We start from the raw sequence: 19,793 nt of genomic DNA on the forward strand, positions 1-19,793 counted from the left end.
TGATAGAGAAATAATATCTGGAATACTTAAAGAACTCCCAAAAAAGCAATAAAAAAAAAGACAAGTCAACGTATCCATAGGTGAAGGATAAGAACAGGCAATTCAGAGAAGATGAACCATGAATGGCCAATATGCTTTTGAAAAGCTGTTCACTTTCCTCAGTGACCTGGGAAAAATTCATGAAGACCATAATGAAATACTTTTTCACATCCATCAGTTTTACAAAAACTGAGAAATTTGCCAGTTCCAAGTGTTGGTGAGGATGTGGCACAAGAAAATATTCATACTCTGCTAGTGGGGGTGTAAAGTGGGAGTGTACACTGGAACAACCACTTTGGAAAACAATTTAGAACATCAAATAAAATTTGGAGTGAATTTTCACCCCAGCAATCCTCTGCTACGCTAGGGAAATTTTTTGCACATGTGGATAAGAATGCTCAATTTAGTATTATTTGTAATGGATGGAAATTGGAAACAGCTTTAACTTCCATTCACTGGTGAATGGATAAGTTGAAGTGTCTTCATACAAAGACATATTATACTGAAGTTAAAGTAATCTAGAATCACGTCTCAATGTGGATGAAACTTAAAAGTAAAATCTTGAACCAAAAAAACACCAAACCCAAAACCAAGTTGCAGAATATTTATAGTATAACGCAATATATTGTTTTTGAATATACATACATTATATGTATGTAGTTCAATGTAACCGCACACATTACATACATGTAATGTTGCATGTTACATACATTGCATATATGTAATGTTCCATATTACATGCACTATACATATTATACATATATTACATATATTTTATAATATCTTATGAAATATTATGAAAACATGAATGAAAGTGAAAAACACCAAATTAAAGATGGTAATTCCTTTTGTAGAGGGGAGTGTGAGAAGGAGAAGAATGGGATTGAGGAGGGGGCTTTCATCCTATCTGCAATATTTTTTTTTCCCCTTAAAAACTCTAAAGCTCTAAAATTATAAGGCAAAATTTTAAGCTTTGACAAAACTGAGTGGTGAGTACATGAATGTTCGTTGTTTTATTTTCTACTTTTTGGTATGTTTGAAGTACAGAATTTAAGGAAAAAATTAAGAAGTTTAAATAAATGGATTGTCTAAGGAAAATCTATTATTGTGATTTGATTAAAATTAGAGTTATAAATCCTTGTTTCTGACCAGTGAAACCCAACTTTCATGGAATTTAGCCTGATAAACTCTATCTCAGACTCTACAGGGACCCTGAAAGAGGATAGTTAGATGATCCCCCAAAAATCAAGTGTACTGAGAGTAATCAGATGGGATCTCTTTAGTCTGTCTTCTCTGCGGACTTTGAGGATGGGATGGGGAAAAGAATGTTGGTTCAGGGAAAACCTCAGAGATCAGGAGCTTTGAAGGAGATTTAGTAACTTGTACAGGACCTAGTCCAAGGTCTCTCTGTCTCTGCTGTCAGGATCAGGCTTCCTACCATTCATGTCACCCCCTGCATCCTCGCATCTCTGTGGGCTTGGTGCTCTAGGTGTCCTGGTCAAAGAAGCTGTGAAGCTGTGACATTCCAGGCCTTCCTGTTAGGGAAGGAGCATGGAGGCAGCACAGCTGACAACATCCCCTGTCTGTTCAGTGCAAATGGAAAGATTGGGCTGTGCTGGGAAGGTTGGCGATCACAGCCATGAGGAGGGAAACCTTGGCAAGTCAGTGTTGGAAGGGACTTTAGAGACTGTGGAGTTAATCTTTTGCGTGTGCGTGTTCAAATGTTGTATTGCAGCAGAGTATATAAAGCAGGTGACCGTGAAACTGCTCTGGTTAGAGAAAATGAGGGGACCCCAAAGAATGGTCCTTTGTGCTCCTGCTTCCCCCTCTCCATCCCTCCCCTCTCACTCACACCCCTGCCAGTCCCCGACCAGGCTGTAGGAAGCACATGGTGTAAAATGCTGGTTCACATCCAAGCCCTTCATTTGATAGATGAGGATATTCACGTCTAGTGGGATCCTGTGATTTGCTCAAGGTTACCCTCAGCTGGTGGGGGTAGATCCCCTTGACCCCTGCCAGTACTCTGTCTACCTAACCCTTCAAGCAGTTTCTTGATTTTCATGTAAATGAGCCACTATCAGCAGGCTATATTCGTTTTTAATTCCTTTGTTTATTCATTCTCTATATTCTAGATTTTTTAAAAAACACAATATTGAGTGTATTTATAACAATCTATGATATTATCATCCTGCTGTGTTCCATCATTTTATTTCACCGAGCTCCATGTGAAGGAATCAGAGTTAATTCTTAAGTGTTATGATAATGGAGGAGGGAAGAGGGATCCAGACTAATTCCATGTGGGGAGATAGGAGATCAGTGTTAAGAAGGAGAGGAATATCTCACTCTGTCTGTTCTCCCCAAACAGCTCTCTCCTAAACCCCACTCTGTTAGATAATAATTTGGTTTATTAAGCTGCATTTTAAAAATGCCCACATCTCCCCTGCAGGTAAGATCCATTGATCACTTGCACCACAAACTGAATATTAATGACGTTTCTAGAGCACTTTCTACATGCCAAGCACTATGCTCAGTGCTTCACACGCATTATCTTATATAATCCACATCATAGTGGTATGAACTAAATACAATTATTATCTTCATTTACAGAAGATAGAGGGAGGTTTATAGAGATTAAGTATTTCACTCAAAAGCACACAGCTAATAACTAGCAGAGTCAAGATCTGAGTTCATGCTCTTAGAGGCTATGCTATCCTGTGATGGACAGTCACTTTCATACCCGATACTCAGAGAATGGGTGTCTCACTGGATGTTTGGAAGAAGGGGTAATTAATTATAGAGCAGGTAGACATGGCTGGGTGCGGCTTTCCTCCCCATTTTACGACATGCCTTAAGTTACTTCTGTATTGATTTTGATATGAGATTCCCAAGAATAAATAAAGTATAAAAGAAGAAGACATCTAAATATCGCCAAATTGTAAGAACCAAAAACTGCACTTTAAGTATAAGATTTGCTGTAAAACACTTACATGAATGAGAGCATAATTTCTGGAGGAGCTAAATGCTATCAGCCCCGATTTCCTATTGCCTTTGTAGACTTTCAATTCTTAAAATCAGCTTTATAGTGAGAAGGAACTGTTAGGGACATTTATGTAATATAAAAGTTAATTATTGATTATCTATTTCAAAGAGAGGTAAGCTGGGTATTTGAAATAATACTTTAAAAAAATCTCTTTTTGCAAATGGTGTCAGTCTTCACATCATTCGAATACATTTGCAAGTAACAGATTACCAAACTCAAATGGGCTTAAACAACAAGGCTATTTATTAGGTCTTTTAGAAGGCAGTTTGGAAATAGAAGGGGCTTTATGTTTGATTGATTCAGTAACTCAAAAAGTGTCATCAGAGGGTCAGCTCCTCTCCATGTCTTTATTGTGTCTTAAGATTTGGCTTCATTCTTGGGTTGGTTTTCCTTGTGTTCGCAAAATGGCTGCCAGCAGCATTTGGGACTAGAAGCCTCCTTATTCACATACAGTGAGGAAGAGAAAACCGGCTTCCTATTGCTCTCCCTCAAGAACGAAGAAGAACATTCCTGGAAACCTCCTTTCCTTCTCACTGGCCAGAATCAAGGGTCACAGGACCATTTCTTAGCCAATCTCTGGAAAATGGGTTGAGATTGCTCATAGGCAGCCAGGTCTGTCTCTTTAAATGAGGTCATTCCCTCAGACATCATTGCTTTTTCTCCATAAGAGGGAAGTGGAATGTATGTTACAGAGGCAACCACAATCCCCAGTGCAGAATTTGCCTACACCAGATGGGTACCATGATTCATTGACATATTCAAGAGACATGTATTAAATAAATATCTGCCATCTGCTCAGAACCAAGAGATTCTAAAGAAAAGTTACACATGAATACATTTTCCTATTAGGTGACAAAATGACAAACTGTGGCTCATGCCCCTTCTGCTTTCTCCTCCCTACCCTTTGGTGTAAGCACTTAACAAAAATCCCAACACAGCCAAAGATTGGACTAAAGATGGAAACCGAGCCCAAACTGATGGCTCCAAAGCAAGGAAACTGGCCAAATTCAGTCAACCAGTTAGTTACTAACCAATTATTTTATTAAACACCATCCTTTAGAAGAATCAGTCTTTCTTTTTGCACAGACCAACTTCCCTTTATCAGGTGATAGATTGCTCTGACTTAAGCTTTAACTCTTGAGAACACTGGCTATGCATCTCCACAACCCACAACTCATCAGTTTAACAAGTAGCAACTTTACTCTTAGGCTTAGTATATTACATACTTACATCTTTTATATCAAGGGGGTAGGAGAAGGGCTCAAAAATTCTTATATGCAGAGCTCAGAGTGCCCTAAGTTGGTAAAATAATTTCATTTATAAGTGTGAAATACCTTCAGAAGCCCTTCCCTTGAAAGTCATTGAGATATGGGAGCTGGGAGCAAGTTATGAGTCGTCTTATACTGTGGTTTAGCAAGATTTGAAGTTGGTCAGATAAACAATCTTCACTCTCTCCTTTTTTTTTTTTTTTTTTAACAGCCTAGCTGACTGCACCTGCCTCTTTATTAACCACAGAAAAGTGAGAACCTAGCAACATGAAATTAAATCTTTTTCTGCTTTGGCACCAGTATGCCCATGGAGAGTGCTAAAGACATGTGGAAGATTTAATGCTTAGGGAGAGCAAAAGATTATTTGCTTCTGCTCCAGCAACAGAGCTATTCTAAGAGCTCTGATTGCTAAAGAGAGGCACGGCACAGGCATGGCCTCCCTTTCTGTCTCTTGCTTAGACTTTTAAATTCTTGTTGGTTTATTTATTTGTCAAAGAGATTATAGTGTAGTCTAGAGCAGTGGCTTTTGAGTTTGTTCTTCTAGGTGACTCCCAGGCTGATTACTAATAGTATTTGTGTTTATAAAGAGATAATAATCTACATTTTTGCTTTTGGCATCATTTTATCATTGAACTGTTGGTTCATAAATCCCAGGAAGCATTTTATTCTAATTCTAGCAAGTGTTGTGACGGTGGAAGTGAATAGAGAGAGGTGAGGAGGAGAGAGATGTGAAAGTAGGTGAGCTGAGGATTATTTTGCTGTGCCAACGTGGAAACATGGGGCTTTGAATTGCCACAGTCCTAAATTCATGTGGCTTTTCAGAGCTCAGCCTCTCACCTTCAAATGACTTTATACTTTATGAGTTTTGTTTCTCACAGCTATTAGATGCCAACTCTCCAAACTATTCTGCACTGCTCCACATTTCTTTTACCATGCAAACCTTTGTCCCAGTCTGAATATGGATCCCACCTGTGTCAGAATATTTCATACACAGAGTTTAAGACCCACTATACCAGAACCATAAGAATACTCTGAGTTTGCTGAAGAATGAGATTAACAAAACATGAGGCTTTCTGGTTGAGTCCACTTCCAGACTGTCTACGTGACTGATTTTTTTTTTTTTTTTTAACATCAAGGACTTGGTGTTTTGGTAAGTTGGAGACTCACTGAATGTCCTCCCATTGTTCTTCAACCCAGTAAATGTAATATTATCCATGCTTTGTTTAGATTAGAAACATAGGAGCAATCCCTAATGCTTCCTTTTTTGTTATTCCTCACATCTATTTCCTTCTGAATTCCTGTGGTTCTCCCTACAAAATACACATCGAATGTGTCAACTTCATCTCTGTGGTCAATGTCCTCACCCCAACCACCATCATCTCTAATCCTCAAGAATGTTCTGTCTTGTTTCCTTGGCTCAATCCTTGCTTATCTACAATCCATTTTCCACCTTGAGGCCATAATTTTTTTTCTTTCTTTCCTTTCCTTCCCTTCCCTTCCCTTCTTTCTTTCTTCCCTTCCTTCCTTCCTTCCTTCCTTTCTTTTTTTATTTTTTGGCAGTGTGGCGCAGCTTGTGGGATCTTAGTTCCTGACCAGGGATCGAACTTGGGCTCTCTGCAGTGAAAGTGCGGTGTCCTAACCACTGGACTGCCAGGGAATTCCCCCTTTTTTAAAAAAAATTATTTAATTGGAGTATAGTTCGTTTACAATGTTGGTTAGTTTCTGGTGTACAGCAAAGTGATTCAGTTATACATATATGTCTTCTTTTTCATATTCTTTTCCATTATGGTTTATCACAGGTTATTGAATATAGCTCCCTAAGCTATATGGTAGGACCTTGTTGTTTATCCATTCCATATATAATAGTTTGCATCTGCTAATCCCAGATTCCCAATCCATCCCAACCCCCCACCCCTCCCCCTCCCCCTTGGCAACCACAAGTCTGTTCTCTGTGTCTGTGAGTTTGTTTCAGTTTCGTAGATAAGTTCATTTGTGTCATATTTTAGATTCCACATATAAGTGATATCCTATAGTATTTGTCTTTCTCTGTCTGACTTACTTCATTTAGTATGATCATCTCTAGGTCCATCCATGTTGCTGCAAATGGCATTATTTCATTCTTTCAGAATTTTCTTTTAAAAATACAAATCAGGGTATGCTGATCCCCTTCATAAAACTCTCTATGGTTTTCCAGTACTCTGAATAAAATCCAAGTCCTTACTGTGATCTCCTAAGCCCCGCTTCTCCTAACTCCTCCAGGTTCTTTATTGCCCTCAATCACCATGCCTGGAGTTGTTACCCTTGGTTTTTGGTTTTTTTTCTATGCCTGGAAAGTTTCTTCCTCAGTTCTTTACATGGTCTTAGCTTAAATGCCACCTCCCCCAGAGGCATTCCTTGAATATCCTTCCAAAATGGTGTGATAGTTACTATGGATTGGGTAGTTTAACATCCATTCAAACTCTCTTTTCCTATGCTGAGACTGCAGAACTGAAATCCACATTTCCCAAACTTTCTTGGAGCTTGGATCCTAGAAATGATTTTGTTTCCAGGAACAAAGTGCAAGGCACCAATTTTGTGGTTCGCAAGGTCTCCATTTTGAGGGGACCAAGCATCATTTTGTTGGCATGGACTGTGGTGGCCGTGGTGTGATTCTGGAGCAAGCAGTTGTAGCTATGGCTACAATGTGTAGCAACAAAGGGCAGCTTTCTGATTCTGTGGCTCTGCAGCAGCAGTTTTAATTGCATTGGGGCCTGGAATAGTTCTGCAGTCAGTAGGGATATAGCACCTTCCTAATACAACAGTTTCTTATGACAGATTATGCAGAGGCTGGGGATAGTTCTTGAGAGGTCAGTCTAGAGCCTACTCTTCCAGCCCTTTTAACAATTTTATAATCACTAAATTCCCTGTATAGAATCCCTTTCTGTTTAAATTAGCAAGAGTGGATTCTGTTGGCTGCAATAAAATCTGGACCAATATAAGTACCTTCCATAAGTTACTCTTTAGCTCATCTTTTAATGTTTGTTCTTCAGCCTTATAAACTATTCTTGTATTGTCTTTCTCCACTACAATATAAGCTTCATGAGGATGGAGCCTTGTCTGTCTGGTTCACTGCTCTGTCCCCAGCACCTAGGACAGCTCTTGAAACATGGGAGATGTTCCATAACCATTTGTGGCATGAATGGATGGGCCCTAGGGATTTGTAGAGGTACCCCACACCATGCCCCAGCAATCTTAGCACCAGGGGCATTTGCTCTGCAGCTACAGCTTTCATTTGACTCACCATTTGTTTCTGGTCCTGCTCCAATTTAGTTCTTCTGACTCAGCAGTGGAAACATGCACTTCTGATGATGATGACAGAGTGAGTCCTTGAATTCTCTAAAAGTTCTGCATCAGGAAGCTTCTGCTAAATGGTGCCTTGCACCACTATCAGGAGAGCAGGGCTCAACTGGATTTCACTATCAGTGGCATCAGGCTGCAGGGCAGAGACTGGTCAAGGAGGGCAAGCCTAGCTTGGCCATTGCAGGCCCTTCTTGCTTGAAAGACTATTTCATAAACAAGAGCAAGTCAGGATACTCTCCTTCTGAAAGATCATCCCAATCTGTCCGAGATCATCTCATCCATTCTGGTTGCTTGCAGCCTATTTGCGCTTTCTAAGAGCCCTGCCTTTCCCTTTGCCTATTTCCAAATGACTCTGAGGTCCAGAAATGCATGTTGTCTTTTTGCTTTGTTTTTAGCAAACCAAGAAGTTGGGTTCTCAGCATAAAATCTTGAAGAATAATTTGCCTAAAATAATCTGTGCCTCATTTAATTTTTTGTCCCAGTGCTCAGTACAGGGTCTGGTACATAATGGGTACTCGATAAATGTTTGAAGAATGATTGAATGAGTGAATCATCCTAGTTTTGTGCTTTTTTAAAAAACTGGCAAAAGGTTAATATATGCAGAAGAGACTTAGTATAAGAGAAAAAAATCTCACATATGACTTTGATTCTATTCAAATGTGTTCCGGCAGTTAGGCAAGATTTCATTAACATTTTCTCCACATCATGCCTGCTGAGTATCATTGCAAGGTTTAGTTGACAAGTGCCATTCACAAACCACATCCCTGAACCTAAGAGGGTATCCTGCCACACGGGACTTTTCTCAGTCCTGACACAAATAAGACAGCAAATGTCAAATGTTCTTTTTTAGAACTCGTATATAGAATGATGTGCTTTTCCAAGGTCAGGGCAAGCACATACTTTACTTTGCATTCATGAGCAAGAATGCTGGCTGGCGACAGGTAACCTTCAGAGAGAGAGAGAGGCTGTCATTAGCAGAAAGGCGCAGGCTGGGAATTGAATCTTCCTAAAAAAGTCACATCTGCTGGCTGGCAGGAGAAGGAACTCATGTCAGGGCAGGCTACTAACTGGCAGTGGAGGGCGGCTGGTTACTGATTAAGCTGGGCAAGGCATTTTAAAAGCAAAGAGCACTCCTGGAGTTGAGATTAGGCAGGCTCTCACGACCAGGAGGGGGGTGGGGAGTAGGTGGGTGGAAAAGGGTGAGGTCAGGAAAAGGAGAGGGAGTGGGTATACCCTTGGCTTGGTGGGAGGGAGAAGTCTTGCAGGGGGTGGCCAGGCCCTCTGCTCTATCTCTGGTTAGACAGGTCATGTCTATCTCTAGGGCAGAAATTCCTGTCCTTGAGGTTGAGACACTTCATGGGTTTGCCAACTGTCTCAAAGGGCAGTGAAACTCCCAAACCCAACTGGTTTCCAAGTCTCTTGGCTAATCTGTAGACCATACAGCTACCTTTGAGGACCTTTCGAAGGCTGAATATTTCCACTCTTAAAATGCCTGGGAGTAGCTGCTATGCTTGCTACTCTTTTCACTTGTTTCCTATATGACAAACCTTGAGTTATGTGCTTTGCAGATATTACATAACTGTTACATTGAATCCTTACAACCTGGTGAGATAGGTGGATTTATCCCCATTTTATAGATGAAGCACCTAAGTCTCAAAGAGGCTGAATATCTTGTCCCATATCACAGAGCTGGAAATTGACAGACTCCCCTGAATGGAAGCAATTCTGGCCCTGTCTAGGGGAGTGAGTCCCTAATGGTTCCTTGCCAACTGCAGAAGATTGAAAAGATATTTGGCCCTAAGGCATGCTGTTTTCCATAATTGGGAACTAACTGTACATTGATGCTCTTGTGTCCCTCAAACACTTAATATTATTAACTATAGATCAATCTAAGGTTTGGTTTTTTTCCGCAGATTCAACTGAATGAAGCAAAACGTGGACTGGCCATAGGATGGGCAGAGAGCACATGAGGAGTGGGCAGCTGGCTTATAAAATGTCAGAGTCAAAGCTGCAGCCTCTCCCTGTCTTCCCCTCCCCCAGGCCAGCATACCTGATGCCTGAAATTCCCCCAAACAGAGCCACTGGTTTAGATGAGATTTCTCTCAGTCCCTCCTGAAATGTCAGTTTGTTACCTGTAAGGACTAATGTACTTAATAATAAGAAAATATTAATACTTTACCTGTATATATTAATTTCTCTCATTTGAATTTCTCAAAAAACCATAAGCCATGTGTTTTCTCTTGGCATAGGTTAGTATATCAGAATAGACAGCACTGAGCAAAGCTCTCAGGGAATGGAAGTTAGGTCAGGTACGTTTTGATGGTAAGAAAGATTATCAGGAAGAATTGTCAGAAAAGGCCCGAACATTAGGCCTATCCCTTGGGGTGAATCCTGATAGAACTGAAAGCAGCCAGAGACCAGCATCAAGGGTTGGGAATCCCAGGAAGTGAGGGTAAGACCACAGAAGGTTGTGAAGCTAAAATGTGAAGAGTGTTTGTATGTAGAGGGGAATCCATAGGCAACTTAAATATTTAAATTTCTTTTTAATATTTTAGGTAAGATTTATCAATGAGTACCACTCAATAATTACATTTTATCAAAGAAGTAAACCGCATCTCTTAACAATTTTGTCTTGGCAGTCCTAGAGGGAGCATGCAGGAGATATGGGGAGAGAGGATGAGAAAAGGGAAGAGGATCATGGAGCTCATAAGCACATTTCCACACCAGAATCAGGATAGGCGTGTGGTGTTGTTCTTCCTCACACACTCTTTGCTAGGAGATCAGAGACCCCAGATGGGCCCGGGAGGCACTCCCAGATGCCTGGCCGTGGCGTGAACTGTGCCGGCACGCCCACCTTCCCAGGAGATGGACCCGGGCATGGTCACCCAATGGGAAATTCCAGAGCCTCTGACCCACTCCACTCTTCCCAACCTGGAGACATTCTGATGCTTTCCTACCTCTTTCCCCTGCTCCTGCTCTGTTCCTGACACTCCACCCAATCTCACAGCTCTGTGAGAGCTTACTGTTCCCTTAGCAGTGGTGCCAATGAGGGCAGGGTACCAAAGACCAGTCACACCCCCCTTCCCTGGGGTCTCCTCCCTGTGTGCCGGTAAGCGCAGTGCTGGCTCAGGCAGATTTGTCAATTCAGCAAAGTCTGGTTTTCATTTCCTCTGCTCCTCCTGCTGCGTCTCAAACCAGCCAAGCGTCTAGTGCCCTCATTTCCTCTCTCCCGCCCGCATCGCTACCCCCTCCTACTGTTTCCTGTATTCTGGTCCTAGACCACCTCCTACTGTGGGTAGTTCTCCTCTTCCTTTTCCAAACTTACCTGTCCTAGGTCTCATCATTGCAGGACCTGTTCTCACGTGGGTGATAACCGTGTTGTCCAGATACAAGAAAATTGATCAATACTAACATATGAACCAATATTACAGTATTAGCTAATTAATATGTTACTTCTTCCTGAGAGACAACACCTTAAAACACTTCAAGATGGACCTTTGTCTAAGAAGGCTTCCAAGGAGTAACTTCAATGGGAAACAAACTATCACCAGCCAAAAGGGAAGACCTTGCAGTCACTGGTCCCCTTCCCAGTGGAATCAGCTGCCCCTTCTTTGTGACTCCAAAAAGATCTTGGCCACTAGCTGTAAACCTCCCTAGAGACTCCAGGGTCTCCCTCTGCAAAGTAAATGTTGATAGTGTGTGGGAAATCTCCTTTCTCTAGGTGTGTCTTGAGAGAAGGCTACTAAATTATTGCAAAGTACTCTGCAAATACTGAGCATTTGGGGCAAGCTTAATAAAATATTTGGATGAAAATTCTCTAGAGGTGGGGTGGGAGGTTGAGATGGGTTCCTTGGCAGAGTTCAGTGCTAGAGAGTGAACTTCTTGCAATGCATTAGAAAAACACTAAATGAAGTACTCGTGGCCATTAGATGCTTTCTACCCTAAAAAATACCAAGTCTGGCAAGTCTGGGAGATGATTGCTGCCAGCTATTGTCCAATTTTGTGATGCTATCTTAAGGCGTCTTAGAGACATATTGTGCTGTGGAGGTTTTTAGGCTGGTAGAGGAGGGGCGGGGGGTGGGGGTGGGGTGGGGAAAGTTCCAGGATGTGACTTCGCTTTTTCACAGAGTTAACTGGAACATGCTTTTCCAGATGTTGGCCTGAATAAATCCTGACCACTTGCCTTGTTCCAGAAGCTACCTAGAATTGGATTTGGTCATATTTACAGGCAGTACAGAGTGTCCCAGGAGAAACTCAATGATACCAAATGGCTCATGGGAGCATTTTGACTTTTCCATTTTCTCATAGCTTGGGGCATGAGTGCCTCACATCTGATGGCCACTTTGGTTTATATGGAAGTGTACCTTTTTGAATACCTGAAATTCTATCTCTGCAGAGTCTTCACTTAGATCCCGTAGGCAGTTCTGTACAGTACAGAGTAAAATCAGACCCCATTCTAGCAACTGCCTCCAAATTCTTGATCAGGGGGGTTTTGGGTTGAGATAGAAACCATACAATGTACAGACATGTGAAGTGTTTTGCTGGTATCTGATGAGCATAATTCACTTCTTTTTTAAGCATCTATGATTTCTCATGTCTGTGCATCATGACAAGACAGAACAAGAGGACACTGAGCATTTGACTAGTCTCTCCTTTATTTCTCTTGATTATGTTACTCTGTGTTACTGCTGTAGGTTCTCTATGTCTGTGCATCATGCACAGCAAGAAGCAGAGACAAGGCCAGCTGGCTAGGCTTCTTCTATCTGCTTGTGGTGATGTTTCCTCAAGCAGCTGTTTTTGGGAAAACCATTAATGCTAAGTTCCCTGGAGAAATGGAGAAGAATCAGTACCTTCCATCAGCTGTGGGATAGACTTCCCATGCCAGAGAGGCAACTCCATACTTGGAAAATTCTCTTTTTTGTCAATGTTGATATTTCTGACAATTATCTATTTTTATTTCCTTTACCATTTTTTTGGTAAACTAGTGCTCTTTTGGTCCTATCAGTTTCTGTAGGGAGGAAATCTCTTGAGGATACTTGCACACCTTTGACATCTGGTCTTTTTCATCAGGAGGAAGTGACTCGGGAAGGGCAGTTTTTCTGTAAGAACAGGAGGAACAAGTGTTGCAAGAAGAGGATGGATGTTGGATCTGAAGCTTTGATGATAAAATTGGATTGAGAGAGAGGCCACTGAGAGATGAAGGTAAGAGTGAACATTCAAAACCAAAACCTCTGGGTCTGTGAATTGGGGTGGTGTCTTTTCATGGAGACAGTTACCACTCCAGTGTGGTTATAACATGGACCTTTGATTATTGTTAATTCACTGGTAACATATCCATTCTATGCTGAGCCAAGCTCCAAACTTCTGCTCCTCTTTTTGTTTCTTTCTCATTTTATTCATGTTTATGCTCAAAAAGGTTTAGTAGGATGGGAAGTGAGACATACAGTTCACCATCATTTGCAAATTTTTTGGAGGTAATGATCTTTTTCATGAAGTCAAGGATACTAAGCCCCCATCTCCCCATTCTCAGAGCTTACTAGTATAATAGGTTATGGAGACCTCTTGCTGTGGGCAGGAAGGAGGCTCTGCAGGGAAAGGAGTAGAAATTCCAGTCTCTTTCTTGGAGGGTCAATGGCTCAGATGTGGAGAAGGAAGCTTTCTGTCCCACAGAGACCAGACTTTGCCAGCCTGGTAAGGGCCAGACACACTGGTCTGAGATGGATGGAAGGATAGAAGAGAGGCCCTACCCAAAAAGTCACAGACTTACCTGCTTCCCTGGCAACCCTCGGTCCCCCAGCCCAGCCTCTGCCCACAGAAAGAAACAAGTTTATAATAAAAGCTCTGGCAGAAATAAATGTTCAACTGTGTAGGTTTATGTTACTTAATGCACAGGGTCTTGTTTTTTTTTTTAATTGCAAAGTTAATTTGACATTGACATTAAAGAATATATATTTTGAAAGGCTGAAAATATTATCCATAGAGCCTTATATATTCTTTGTGGTACTTTTATGTATTTTCTAAAGTTTTTATAGCCAATACGTATTACTTTGAAAAAAATAGAGTGATATTAAGACTGCAAAAATAAATTACATACAATCCCCCAGGCTACTGCATCTATTTCCATTTTGAGGTGTTCTCTCTTTCAGTGTCTGTCAAGTTTGTGTGATTTTGGCATGCTTTAAAAGATAATTTATTGAGATGAAATTTCTCTGCATTTCCCCCTTTCTCCAGTGCCTAGAAACAACTAATCCACATTCTGTCTATGTGGATTTATCTATTCTAGAATTTTATATAAACAGAATCATATAATATGTGACTTTATTTTGCATACGATTTTTGTAGGTTCATCCATGCTGTAGCAAGTATCAGTACTTTTTCCTGTATATGGCTGAATAATATTCCATTGTAAGGATATTTCACCATTTATTTATCCATTTATCTGTTGATGGATATTTGGGTTGCTTCAACATTTTGGGGTTGTGAATAATGCTGCTGTGAATATATACATCCATGTTCTTGTTCCTCTGTTTTCAATCCTTTTGGTTCTATGCCTAGTTTATACTGGTATTAATATAATTGCTGGGATATAGGGTGACTCTTTGTTTAAGTTTTTGAGGAACAAACAGCCAAACTGGTTTCCACCTTGGCTGAACCATTATGCCTTCTGGCCAACAGTGTGCAAGGGGTTCAATTTCTCCACACCCTTGCCAATACTTGTAATTTCTGTTTGACATACTTTTAACCATTGTCAACATGTCATTTCATGCAATCGACTAAATGTTGAGTTTTAAAATTTGTATTAACCTCTAGCATTTGTGTGTATTGGTGCATTTTATATTACCTGGATTGCCACTTCAGAACACTTTTGTTCCATTATCCTACTTTTTCTCAGATCCTCTAATTCATCCCTATGAATTTACATTTGATAATTTTGAGCCCAGGGCTTATGGTTGGAGCACATTCTCTTGTATCTTAGAGTGACCTCTGTATTAGACATGAGAGATCAAACATGTTGTCCCCTGCCCTACTTTTTGGCTACATGAACTTTCTTGAAGCATGACATTCGAAACAGAGCTCTGTCCTGAAAGCCAAGTCGTGGTACTCACATTTGGCTTCTACTGAAAGCTCTGCTGAAAATAGGAATATGTGTATGAGGCAAAAGAGAGAACAAAATGGGAGATGTCTTGGAGTGTGTGTTTTTCTTCAGCCTCACCCACATGCCCAGATTTCAGGATCTCACCGGGCACAGGGGTAAGAAGAAATGAGACTGTTCCGTTAGGCCAAGAGAGTCTGGGGACAGAGGGGGAGGCAAAGATGGCCTTATACCTGCAGAAATGGACGGAATGAAAGGCAAGAAAGATTACCTTAAGCTGGGTTTGCCTGCTATAACTCAACGGGTGAATTAAGCAATCAGTGAAAAATGACAAGGCAAAATTCAGGGTTTCTCAACCTTAGTACTGTTGCCATTTTTGTGCTGGATCACTCTGTGTCATGGGAAAGCTGCCCTGTGCCTTGTAGGATGTTTAGCAGCCTCCCTGGACTCTTCACAGTAGATCCCAGTAGCACCCGCATGCTCCTCTCCCCGCCCTGTCCAGACATTGCCAGTCTTCCCTGGGGGGCAAAATGACTCCCAGTTGAGAACCTCTGGGCAAAGTGATTATTAGTTTTTTTCAGTTATCAGTTGGCATTATCAGTGGGTTATTATTGAAAAGCTAGTATTTATCGAGGTCCCGCTATGTGCCAGGCACTGTGCTCAGCATTTCCATTCATTTATTCCTCAAGCAAATGTGTGGGTGTCTGTTCTGCTAGGAACTGAATCTATACTGTGGACTAAACACTGGAAAGTTCCTGCCCCCATGGAGCTTCCATTCTAGCGAAGAGATGGGCATCTTGAAATAATCACACAAACATAAAATTGCTACCTTGACAAGTGACATGGAAGGGAGGGCTTTGGGGAGTACGGCGAGAGCAGTTTTCCAGTGCTCCCCATAGACCAGGCTGTGTGCTGAGACTGTCTGTCAGACAGTGTATTAATTCCTGTGCCCCTTACAACAATGGTATGAGGTAGGTGCTGGTGTTCATGTCCATTTTGTAGGAAGGCAGCTGACTCTTAGATGGGCAAACGTCACACAGGTAGTAAGTGGTGGAGTTGGGGTTTTGAACCTGACAAGTAGTCCTCAGAGCCTGTGCTGCTAATTACCGCCCAAGATACTGTGAGTTGAGATCTGCAGAATGAATAGATAACGGTTAACTGGTTAAAGGAGGGGGGGAGGGAAAGTGTTCCAAGGCAGAGACAAAAGGAAACGGGTAGGCCTTGAAGCAGGAGAGAAAGCAGAGAACTTAAAGGAGGCTTGCATGGCCGGAGTGGAGAGAGTGTTGGGGAGGGGAAAGGGAAGGTGGCTGAGGTGACGGGGTCCCTCCATTGCCGGGCCTTGCGGTCCAAGTTGAGGAGACTCTTCACCCAAAAAACTATGGGGAACCCTTGGAAGTTTAAGTAGGGAGAGGACACTGAGGTTTTCCCTCATAACGGTATTTAATACTTACAGCCACGCAATGAGGAAGGAAGGAAAGTCATGTCATCAATGAGGTGGAGGGGACTTGGGGAGTCAAACGCTTTGAGAAGGTCATAAAATTGAAAAGTGGCAGAGCGGGCCTTTACCCTCAAGCTGGCCCGTTCTCAAGCGCCTCCTCTTGACCACCACGCCACACAGCCGGTTCTGCTCCAGGCCCTTTGAGCATGGCCGGGTCACTGAGCACACCTCCCCCATGGCAGCTAGTGAGTTGGGTCTGACGTCTGGAAATTCTGTTCCCGGGAGTTTTGATGGCTGAACACAGACACGATTCCATGCATATCCACAGTCATTCTTTAACTTTTGAATTTTCTAGTCTCTGTTTTTCATCTTGCACTCCAGCTCCAATTCACCCTTTCACCCCGCCCTCCCCTCAGCCCTGCCATTCGGCCCTGGGACACTGCACACATGGCCTCTGATAAGAATCAGTCCATTCAGAGTAGCTGGCAGGTAGATGTCCTCTTTGCTCAAACATGCGTGAAGGTCTCCACTCCCCAGATCTCACGGCTCTGGAGCCTGGAACTCTTTGGCTGGCCCTCTTCTGCTCTTTTAGAGATAGTGTGTTTCCCCCTCCAGGTAAACTTCAAACTAGTGCTCAATTGAATATTAATTTGCAATTGCACCATCTCTCCTGTGAAACTACCACATCCTGTGGGGATGAGGCTGAGCCAGCCTCCTCACTCGCTTTAATCACAGGTTTGAGCAGTGCTGGGACTTTCAGCCGAGTCGGGTCCTTCCTTTCACACCATCCAAAACGCTTTGCAGTGCTAACCAAGTTGAAATGAGCCCCTTCATCTTACACACGGATGATTAAACTTCAAACACTGTTTATCTCTGTCCCCAAATCCTCAGAATGCAGAAGCAAATTAATTTTAAATCTATATCTGCTTTAAATAGTAATTGTTTCATCAACAGGCTTGATGGATAATTATATTCTTTGCTCGTCCTCCCTGCAGGCTTGAATAGACCACATAATTCCTGGGTTGCTTTCATTTCTGTAATTAGATCATGTGACAGACCCTCTCTGTATTACAGTTGACTCTAGTTACTTCTCTCCCACCCCCTTCTAAATTCTAAACTGGTTTCTCATGAATACTTAGATTATAACAGCCCAGCTTAACACGGAGCTGTGAGTGGTTGGCTTTAATCCTTTATTCTTCTTTCACCTAATAATTTACTTGGAAGCAAGCAGTCTTATTGGTGGCTGCTACATTGTGTTGGTTGTATCCTTTCAGAGTTAAGAGTTCTAGTCCTTATTTTGAACTCCTGTTTCCCTAAAAGAAAACCCTTCTTGACCACATGGGAAATACACTGTCTGGACCCCTTGAAGTCAATATTATTCTTATAGAAGGATTTAAGGTTCAAACTGAACAAAAGATAATGTATGGGGCTTTTGTTTTTTGACCACCTGGGGTTTCATGGAGAAAGAGGAAGTCATTTTCCTTATTAGAAAGAGCAGTTTTGTCTCCAAGAATTTATTTTACTTGCCTGGATTCATCCCATAAAAATGAGAGCTGGACATTCAATAATTAGGTCAGCATTGAGATCTATTCTCTAATTGGAATTTGTTTGTCCCACGCAATATGACTGATTTTCTTTGGGTCTGTGCTAGCAATAGGATTGTTCAGCCAGCCTGGCTCTCTCTGCTTCCTTTATCATTCGTGTCCTCCTGCTGATTATCTTTCAGATTTTATTTCCCAGAGTTCTTGCAATTCTTAATATTTTTCTCATTTTTGTTATTGAGCTATGCAAAACTGAGTAAGGCATAGTGGGTATGGCCTAATCAATAGAGTGTAAATTGGGGGGAGTGAGTGGAAGTTGGAGGGAGAGAGAATATCATTTTTTGTTGTTGTTGTTATTGTTAAAAAAAACCCCACAGGGTGTCTATGGTTAAAGCTCAACTTAACTAGGCTCTTTTTCCTCCATCGTATTTCAAAATTATATCCAAGTTTGCACTGTCACTCCTCCGTCTTCTCAGCTTGATTTGTTTTTTACTTTCTTTCCTACTCATGGAATATCCGTGTTTTTGATTGCTTTCTCTTAACTATACAAATGTAGATTTTTCAGGCAGTATCTCATTTTGCTATTTTGATTCAGCTATGCATTTTGATGAGTTTTACCACCATATCCTGCCCATATTTCTGTAACTCAGGTTTTTTTTCTTTTTGATCATTTCACCATCATTTGGGTGTTTGCAACATCTCCCAGTTAGATCTGTGGAATTAATTTCTGCATTTGTTATTCACCTTTCCAGATCACCCATGCAAATGCTAAATTAAATGTGACACGCTCATAGGTACAATTACATTCCCAGGTTAATAATTATCCTGTGTTAATGCCTTCATGATATGTTTTGGTTGGAGAATTCTGACCCCAATTTCTCTCCTACTCTTCAATGGAAGATCAATTATTATGTAGCTTTCATTTGTATATTTTCCAAGATTTAGAAACCCACATCATCATACAGCAGTAATCTGAGATGTATTTTGATATAGATGCTCTGTCAGATAAGGTCTAGTAGGGAAATATAAACTACTTTTAATCTTTCAATAGAACGAATAATATAGTACAGGAAGCCGTATTATAGTTCTGTTATATTATAGTATTGTTACCTAGGTGATGATAAAAATGAGACGCCAAAGAGGAGAGGGTACAGCAACCCAGAAGTTGGCAATGGCTGGAAGCTTGTCCCACCCCCAGACCAGAGAGACCACGGAGGGTGGAGGTGTTTGGGAGCTCTGCAGAGGCTGCCTGGTGGGAACTGGGAGCACAGAGGCCAGGATTGCCTGTTGGGGTCGGAGACTCCCAGGAGAAATAAGCTCTAAGATGCCACCTTGTGCAGGGAGAGGAAAGGATAAACAGGTTCTTTCCTCCTCCTCCTCAAGCTTTCTAGCCTCCCATTGGCTGATCCTACCTGGAAGCCAGTTGGCAAGAAATCCAGTCCTCGAATATGCAGGTTAGAGCAGACACGTGTAGAGGGGATCTGAGAGCAGAGACAAATGGCCAGCACAGATGTGCTATGGAAGCTGGTACAAAGTCCTTTATGCGTTTCAGTGAACTTGCCAATTCACCACCACCATCACCTGCCTCTCTAGTCCACTCTGGACACACTGCTAGGCTGGTATTCCTAAAATACTGTTTTCACCTTTGCACAATGGTCTTTCTTGCCACATCAAGCTTGAGGTCCTCAGGACTTTCCTCATCTGTATTGTCCTTACCAACTCAGATCTAGATGTAGTTCACGTGTGTGCTGGCTCAACTCTTTGCTAGAAGGAAGGGAGGAAAAAAGGTAAAGTAATGTTGGTTGACCACCTATTATGCGACAGATGTTGACCTGGGAACTTTGTATACCTTTTCTTATAATTGAATTCTCAAGTATTACTCTCATTTTTAGGTAGGATGCTTAGGCTTAGCAAGGTAAGGTAACTGTTCCAAGGTGACATAGTCTGGCTAGAATTGGAGACGAGTCCTTCTGACACCAAATCTTGTTTCCACTATGCTGTATCACCTTCCTGGTTGATTAATGCTTGGAGAGAA

This window comes from Mesoplodon mirus (assembly GCF_964341445.2).
Source record: "Mesoplodon mirus genome assembly, chromosome: 5".
Classification (NCBI taxonomy): Eukaryota; Metazoa; Chordata; class Mammalia; order Artiodactyla; family Ziphiidae; genus Mesoplodon; species Mesoplodon mirus.